This window comes from Sander vitreus, chromosome 3 (genome assembly GCF_031162955.1).
Source record: "Sander vitreus isolate 19-12246 chromosome 3, sanVit1, whole genome shotgun sequence".
NCBI classification, from domain to species: Eukaryota; Metazoa; Chordata; class Actinopteri; order Perciformes; family Percidae; genus Sander; species Sander vitreus.
The window spans coordinates 35,077,512-35,087,511 of NC_135857.1; the positions used below are offsets into that span (position 1 = coordinate 35,077,512).

At 44.6% G+C, this 10,000-nt stretch overlaps 1 protein-coding gene across 2 annotated transcripts in view; it reads right to left on the reverse strand.

Annotated features, from left to right (window-relative positions):
• plekhg2 (pleckstrin homology domain containing, family G (with RhoGef domain) member 2) overlaps window positions 1-7,926 on the reverse strand; it is a 123,041-nt gene extending 115,115 nt beyond the window's left edge. For both annotated transcript variants that reach the window (XM_078247169.1, XM_078247170.1), the window contains exon 1: window positions 7,333-7,926. The gene's annotated coding sequence lies outside the window, so the exon portion shown is untranslated. The remainder of the gene's footprint in view (window positions 1-7,332) is intronic.
• Between the last annotated feature and the right edge of the window lie 2,074 nt (window positions 7,927-10,000).

Sequence of the window (10,000 nt, forward strand, 5' to 3'; positions counted from 1 at the left end):
TTTCTACCTGTCTGTCTGTCTGTCTCTCTGTCTGTCTCTCTTTCTACCTGTCTGTCTCTCTGTCTGTCTCTCTTTCTACCTGTCTGTCTACCTGTCTGTCTGTCTTCCCTCTGAGAAGTAGCGGAGTACAAGTAGAAGGTAGCAAAAGATGGAAATAATGAAGTAAAGAACAAGTACTTTGCATTGTTACTACACAGGAACAATCATTCATAGTCCCAACGTGTCCTGCTGATGTTCGGCCCTCCGGTCGTTATAGCGACCTCTAGATGTCTTATTTTCATTGTTTTGACTGTCAAAGCTCTTCGTAAACTCTGTCTTAAAAGGTGCTGAATAACTGAAGTCATCATTACTTTAACGAAAGTAGAAATACTAAAGTAAAGTGCCTCAAAACTCCTACTTAACTAAACTAAACTAACGAGAATAATGAAGTACAACCACAGAAAAAGTAGCTCAAAACTGTACTTGAGTAAATGTACTTAGTTACATTTAGTGCTGTCAGTTAAACGCAAACCCATTTTAACGGCGTAACATTTTTTTATCGCGAGATTAACGTTCTTTTTGGCCTAGCTAACTTTGTAGTTTTTTTCACATGCTGTTGCAACAACTAGTAACGTTAGAAAAACTACAACACCACACCGGATCTAGCTAGACCGGAAACACAACAACACACGCCGCACGCACTTGTTTGGGCTTGCGATGCGAGCCGGCCAAAGAGTAGCAGGTTAACGTTCGCTAACGTTACGTTTTGAGTGGACGGCGAGCGCGAGACGCCGAAATGGATGCCGGTAAGATTCTGAATGGAAAGTTTACTTTTAAAAAGTTGCCAAATGGTTCCATTGACAAGACCAAAGAGATCTGTGTGTTTGGTCGTTGTGAACGGAGCTATCATCACAGCACGTCCAGTCTGAAATACCACTTGATGGCCAAGCACACAGCTGATGGCCGAGCACACAGCTGATGGCCAAGCACACAGCTGATGGTCAAGCACACAGCTGATGGCCGAGCACACAGCTGATGGTCAAGCACACAGCTGATGGCCGAGCACACAGCTGATGGCCAAGCACACAGCTGATGGTCAAGCACACAGCTGATGGCCGAGCACACAGCTGATGGTCAAGCACACAGCTGATGGCCAAGCACACAGCTGATGGTCAACTACAAAGCTGATGGTCAAGCACACAGCTGATGGCCGAGCACACAGCTGATGGCCGAGCACAAAGCTGATGGTCAAGCACACAGCTGATGGCCAAGCAGACAGCTGATGGCCAAGCACACAGCTGATGGCAAAGCACACGGCTGATGGTCAAGCATACAGCTGATGGCCAAGCACACGGCTGATGGTCAAGCACACAGCTGATGGTCAAGCACACAGCTGATGGCCAAGCACACGGCTGATGGTCGAGCACACAGCTGATGGCCAAGCACACAGCTGATAGCCAAGCACACAGCTGATGGCCAAGCACACAGCTGATGGCCAAGCACACAGCTGATAGCCAAGCACACAGCTGATGGCCAAACACACAGCTGATGGCCGAGCACACGGCTGATGGCCAAGCACACGGCTGATGGCAAAGCACACAGCTGATGGCCAAGCACACAGCTGATGGCCAAGCACACAGCTGATAGCCAAGCACACAGCTGATGGCCAAACACACAGCTGATCCTCATCATCCTTCGCCAAAGCCAGGCAACAAAAGCACAAAGCAAGCCGATCCCCTTTTCCATGTTGATAAGAGCATTAAAATGAGAAAAAATAATGGGACAAAAAGAAATCTAGGGACATTAAGAATAAATAAAAATGTGTGATTAATTGAGATTAATTGCAGGTTAACTATGACATTAATGCAATTAATCGTGATTAAATATTTTAATTGTTTGACAGCACTAGTTACATTCCTCCACTGTGTGTAACGTAGCCTGGCTGAGACGTGCAGTGACTCTACTGAAAGTCTGTAATTAAAGGGAGGGAAACCCTAAGAGTTAAAGTACAAGTCTGCATGAAAACCTAATGAATACAAGATGTTTGAAACAAATGACGAGAGCAAATCCTTTTAATCCAGATCAGTTTGGATAGCTCAGTGTGTTTCAAAAAGGGATTTAAAGTGGTTTAAAAAGTCCCCACAGTGCCCCCTACAGGCTGAAATGCACATCTCAGCCTCCAGCAGTGACTGGACAGATAACACCGATGACTCAAAGCTGCTCGCTCTGGGACTCTCTTAATAGTGTATGCGTATGTGAGGATGCAGCTCTTGTAAGCACTGACATTTACACATTTACAAAAACTTGCAAAAGACACGTACATACCGAATCCCGTTCTCACTCCAAACTCGTAAAATACGGACGTTTGGACAGTGGCTGTCAGCGTCTGAAGCGACGAAAAAAGCGCCCTTCAGCGTGTTTGTAGAACGTACCGGGGAGAGCAGCAGCTACACGGGGTTTAGAGAGGAGTACGTAAGGACGAAATTCCTCGAGGGCGGTTGGGTCAATCACTAGACTTTCACCCAGGAGACCGGGGATCGTGTCCCACGTGTGTCTTTAAAGGAGAATTCTGGTCCATTTCAACACGTAGCTCTGTTGTTTGTAAATGTGGAGAGCTGTCAGTAGCGAGAAAAACTAAACCAATCGGTGCTGCCTGCACCGTGTTATCCCCCTGCTAGCGTTAGCACCCAACAGGCTTAAACAGGGCAGGTTTTAAACGTGTCTTTACACCTCTAAACATGCTCGAAGTGTCATTACAAGTGCTACCCATGTGCAGTGATTCCTTCCGAGGGAACACAGGGAATCTGACTGGAATATTGGATTGAATGAGATCGACAATCGACTAGTGTGGACTTGACCGGACAACAGGAAATAAACAGAGGTATGTGCACTGGCTGGATTAACACAACGTTTATGCCTTCCTGTCACATCTACAGCAGTCAGATTCACTGTGTTCCATCACTGCACATGGGGAGGCACTTGTAATGACATCTCGAGCATGTTTACAGGCTTAAAACACGTTTAAAACCTGCCCTGTTTAAGCCTGTTGGGTGCTAACGCTAGCAGGGGGATAACACGGTGTAGGCAGCACTGATTGGTTTAGTTTTTTTTTGCTACTGCCAGCACTCCACATTTCAAAACAACAGAGCTACGTGTTATAATTGACCGTTATTCCTGTGAGGTCACAAAACCGTAAGCCCACCCGCAACCTTTTCCTTAACACATCTGCGTCAAAAGGGACGACAATAGTCCCGACCAAGCGCGTTTAGATAAAGCGCGTTATATGACGCTAAAGGAGACTTTTAGCGTCAATAACAACGACAAAGGCACCTGACCAAGCGTCCGTATTTTACGAGATGGGAGTGAGAATCTGTTGACATGCACACATGAACACTAAACAATCTCCCTGCCCTCTGGGAGGCGCTACGGGAGCCTCGAAGCTCGCACTACCAGGCTCAGAAACCATTTTGTCCCCTAACTGTACGTACAAACCGCTGCCTACTTGAGCTGCAAAAGAAGCTCTGGCCGCCCCTCTCAAGGACGCTTGTCAAAAAGTACGGGGAAGCTTTTGACGCTTTGGCCGCTCTGAAGTGGCAGGACATTCACATCAAGCAAGGAAGACTAGCATACGTACTTAAATATTAAAAACATCACGCACTTCACCAACTCACCGGAGACACCAACTATCCAGCCCAGTCTCACGGCCGTTCGTGAAATGGTCACATTATTGAATCTATTGATTCCTGTACTTAACACGTTAATGTCGTTATTTTCGTGGTGGTAAGTAGTGTATGTCAATGGAAAGCATATTTCGTGATCACAGAACGGTTGGAACGGTTGTTCTCAAACAACACAGGACTTTCGTGTCTTAGGCGTGTGGCGTTTCATGTCCCCGTTGTTGCGTGCCACAGAGGCCGCAGATCGTGTCCCTGCACCCGGGGATCTCGTCCAGCGTGTGGCGGTCCGTCCCGTTGTTGTCGCTAGCATGTGCCGTTTATTTTCCCCGTTGTTGTCCCCCAGAGCAGTCCAGTGTCATGGCAGTTTGTGAAATGGTCACGTTCGAAAATAGTGACCTGTACACGAAATAAACGAGAAAATCGTGACCTGTACACGAAATAAATGAGAAAATCGTGACCTGTACACGAAATAAACGAGAAAATCGTGACCTGTACATGAAATAAACGAGAATAAATGAGAAAATCGTGACCTGTACACAAAATAAAGCGAGAAAATCGTGACCTGTACACGAAATAAGCGAGAAAATAGTGACCCGTACACGAAATAAACGAGAAAATCGTGACCTGTACACGAAATAAACGAGAAAATCGTGACCTGTACACGAAATAAACGAGAAAATCGTGACCTGTACATGAAATAAACGAGAAATAAACAAGAAAATCGTGACCTGTACACGAAATAAACAAGAAAATCGTGACCCGTACACGAAATAAACGAGAAAATAGTGACCCGTACACGAAATAAATGAGAAAATCGTGACCTGTACACGAAATAAACGAGAAAATCGTGACCTGTACATGAAATAAACGAGAAATAAACAAGAAAATCGTGACCTGTACACGAAATAAACAAGAAAATCGTGACCTGTACACGAAATAAACAAGAAAATAGTGACCCGTACACGAAATAAACGAGAAAATCGTGACCTGTACACGAAATAAACGAGAAATAAACAAGAAAATCATGACCTGTACACGAAATAAACGAGAAAATCGTGACCTGTACACGAAATAAATGAGAAAATCGTGACCTGTACACGAAATAAACGAGAAAATCGTGACCTGTACACGAAATAAACGAGAAAATCGTGACCTGTACATGAAATAAACGAGAAATAAACAAGAAAATCGTGACCTGTACACGAAATAAACAAGAAAATCGTGACCTGTACACGAAATAAACGAGAAAATCGTGACCTGTACACGAAATAAACAAGAAAATAGTGACCCGTACACGAAATAAACAAGAAAATAGTGACCCGTACACGAAATAAACGAGAAAATCGTGACCTGTACACAAATCAATAAATCAAAATAACGAGACCCTTTCACGAACTGGCGTGAGACCGGGTTGAACTATCCCAGCTATTTCATCCCATGCCTCGTTTTTTTAAACTGGTCCCTCTAACAAACAACAAACAACGTCATATCATCAGTGATAGGGAACCCAGCAACGGCCATGATGAGCTTTTCCTCCATTTTTTCGGAACTAATTTTTTGGTAGGAACGAAAGTTAACATCGTATGTTTCTCTGGGATCAGCCAGCGTGAAGGACGTCTATGTTCTGATTGGTTGCTGGCGTTTGCAGCTGAACTGCGTCATAGCTCATTACCATAAAGCTGACCAAACTTCAACTTTCTGCTTGACGCTCTGGTCGCTCAAAACGCCCAAAACGCGACGCCGACGGATTTGTCGCTTCTTGCAGCTGAGAGAAGCCGGCGTCCATTGAAGACGAATGACTTCCTGTAACTTTGAAGCTCAAGTCGGCGGCCGTGTGTACGTACGGTAACGGTGCAGATCCATTTTTGCGACACGACCGAAGCGTCATACATCCATGGTTGATGCTCCACGCCCCTCGACCGGCAGCTGATTGGACGAACGCGTCACGTGGGTCTGGCTGCTGGCTGCAACGGCCATCATGGCGGCTCGTTGAGAATACGATCTCATATTGTCCTAAAATAGTTCACCGAAACGTGTCTCTGAAAACATCTGAAGAGAGAAACAGGCCGTGCAGTCGCTGAATCTTCATTTCAGACCAACAAAGGTCAGTTTAAAAGACTTTCGTCTACTTCTGTTGGATAGTCGCGTCACGTTCAACGGCTACATTTGCATAAAGATGGACATCGGGGAGCTTTTAGGACGGGGAGCTTTTTTTCAAATGCAGCGCCGCCTTCCCAGGATGCTTTGCGGGCGCGTTAAAGTCGCTTGACGTCACCTATAGGTATGAAGTGGAGCGACTACACGGCCAGGTGGATCTGCACGGTAAGCTGTCACCCATCTGAACCGGGATACCCGCTGAACGTCACTGAGATCCTTCCCCTCTGCCCCTTCCTCCTCCTCCTGTTCCACTTAACTCAGCCATTTTGCAGCAACGTCTACAATATAATTCATAGTAATGCTGAGCCTGTAAGTTAATGTTGATGTCTATAATGTGGCTTTTAATGTGCTGTGTATGGACACAGTTTGTTGGAGCATGGAGACCACGACCTACATTTCGTAACATACAGTATGCGCCTGTACATTATGTCAATGACAATGCAACTGTATTGAAATGAACAAGAAGCAAGCATGCAAGCTACATGTGTGGGAAATTAACAAACATGATGATGAAAGACGCTTTCAAATGATCAATAGATTGGAGAGCAGTTTGGGGCTTTTATTTTGAAAAAGGATTTGTTTTCAGTTAATATAATTATTACCATTTTACAGTTTATGTGTCTTTATGTGTTTTTTTTATTTAGTTTTGTCTTATTTTGGAGACAAACACACACACACACACACTCATACACACAGAGACAGACAGACACACACACACACACACACACTCTTATACACACAGAGACAGACACACACACACACACACACACTCACACACACAGAGACAGACAGACACACACACACACACACACACACTTATACACACAGAGACAGACACACACACACACACACACACACACACACACACACACACACACACTTATACACACAGAGACAGACACACACACACACACACACACACACACACAGACACACACACACACACACACACACACACACACACAGACAGACACACACACACACACACACACTCATACACACAGAGACCCCCCCCCACACACACACACACACACACACACACACACACACACACACACACACACACACAGACACACACAGACACACACACACACACACACACACACAGACAGACACACGCAGAGACACACACACACACACACACACACACACACACACACACACACACACACACACACACACACACACAGTTGTGAACAAAACAAGACATTTGAGGACGTCATCTTGGGCATTTGGGAAACACTGATCAGCATTTTTCACCATTTTCTGACATTTCAGAGACCAAACAACTCATCCATTCATCCAGAAACTAATCCACGATGAAAGTCATTGTTAGTTGCAGCCCTAACGTCCACTTTAAACCCTGAACTCTCGAGCTCTGATATCGGTCCAAATGCTGTTTGAGCAAATACAACACAACAATAAGTCAACAAAGGAGAATTCCAGGGTATAAGTGGGTAAAGCAGAGAGTATAAAGTGCGAAAAAGGGCAACAATAAAAAAAAGTGAGTGTAGCCTACCTCGGTGCCGGTGGGGAGCGGAGACATGTAGCTACGTCCAGCAACCGGAGAGTCCCCGCAGACCCCGCTGATCTCGGCCCCTCTCCCGTCCTCTTTCTCTCGGTGTTTCTCCGGTGTTCCTGCTCTTTAACCGGCCGCTCCGGACGCATCGGATCACACACTCTCCGAGCTTCCAACAACTTTCCCCTCTCTCTCTTTCTCTCTCTCTCTCTCTCTTTCTCACACACACACACATACACACACGCTCAAACTCCGCACAGTATTTCCAAAGAACTTTCAGTCCTCTGGTTCGTCTTTTAACCGACTTGGCGAAGTTTTACGCACCAAAAGTACACACACACACACACACACTGACACACACACAAAAGAAAAAAAAGGGAATCCATCCAACATTTGTCCGGTCAGATCTTCACGTAATCTCTGACTGCAGCCGATTTAACACGAAGGGAAGAGAAGTGTTGAGGCTGACAAGTTTTGGAGTCAACGTCCCGGCGGAAAATGGGATTTGGGGATTTTTTTTATTTTTTTTTTGTGGAGATGAGCTCCGCGCGGCGGAGAGTCGGCTCGACCCGAGTCTGCTGCTGCTGCAAGGAGGGAGGGGAGGGAGGGACAGGGAGGGGCAGGGAGGTCCAAAAACCATCAGAGAGAGAGAGAGAGAGAGAGAGAGAGAGAGAGAGAGAGAGAGAGAGACTTCTGACAACCGTCCAGCTGTTTGCATGTGAACTACCCCCTTTAAGAAGCCCCTTGTGTCTGCCGCACAGCTGTAACTGAACACATTTGACCCGTTTTCATAGTCTTTTTATATCAGAAATACGGGTTTCTTACACCCAAATTGCCCCCAAAATAACATGGGTGCATGCATGTTGTATGGGACCCATGCAACATTCTTCACAGGTAAAATGATTGATTATACTTCCGTTGGATTTTGGGGTGTTTTATTCCATTTCATATCATTTAAAAATAAAAAAAAACATGGTTTTAGAACAGTCTCCTGATAAGGTTTCGACATGAACCAGTCTGTGAGTCTCTCAACATCCTCTGATCTCAACTAGTGGTCAAAGTAAGTCATCATTTCTGCTTCTTCCAAACTCAAAAATGAGGTAAAATGTCATTATACGTTGCGTTTAATGACCTTACATTTAAAAGAAAAGTGACAAACACATCGGAAAAGAGCCCCAAACAGTTTATTTTGAGAAGTTAAAGAGCTGCATGTGAGATGCTAAACATGACTCCAGAATGGTTAGACTACAATAACAACATTATAAATAACAATACAACAATCACAAGTAGGCCTATATATTAAAAGACACTATATATAACAAACATGTACAATAAAAAACACACACACATATATATATATATATATATATATATATATATATATATATATATATGAATATCACAGTAGAGTTTAGGGCTACAACTTGCGGTCATGACCGATTATAGATATCAATTCATCATTTTGTCTATATAATGTCAAATAAAATAGTAAATAATGTCTAAGGTGATGTCTCGGAATGTCTTGTTTTGTCCAAAACCCAAATATACTCAGATTAATAAGATATGAAGCAGAAAAGGAGCAGGAAATCAGCATTTTTCTGCCATTTTCTGCATGAAAAATGACTCCAACGATTGATGGATAATCGGAGTAGTTGGCGGTGATGTTTCTGCTGTGTTTGTGTTTGTGTTTGTGTTTTGGACTGTTGGTCGAACTAAAGAAGATCTTCTAAGACATGAGGGTGGACTGCTGTTATAATGAGCTTCATTTGAATAATATTCTGACATTTTAGAGACTTCAAATACAAACGACATCAGAATATGAAAACATTATCAAACATCTAAACACTGTAAATCCATCTATAGTGAGAAAACAGAAAACACACACACACACACACACACACACACACACACACACACACACACCTCTACACACACACACACACACACACACACACACACACACACACACACACACCCCTACACACACACACACACACACACACACACCTCTACACACACACACACACACACACACACACACACACACACACACACACACACACACACACACACACACACACACACACACACACACACACACACACACCTCTACACACACACCTCTACACACACACCTCTACACACACACACACACACCTCTACACACACACACACACACCTCTACACACACCTCTACACACACACACACACACACACACACACACACACACACACACACACACACACACACACACACACACACACACACCCCTACACACACACACACACACACACACACACACACACCTCTACACACGCACACACACACACACACCCACACACACATTCTTGACCACATCTGTTTCTTCCAAGCAACCACTTTACCAGTCTGACCAGCCAGAGCTTTATACTGGTCAAACACAACCTGAGGTAAACACACACACACACACACACACACACACACACACACACACACACACACACACACACACACACACATACACACTGCTGGAATGCATCCACAAACAGAAGCAGATGTAAGCAAGTGTGAACACTGAAAATATGGACACACACACACACGCACACACACACACACACACACACACACGCACACACACACGCACACACACACACACACACACACAGTGGGTAAACAGTGCTGGTGAGC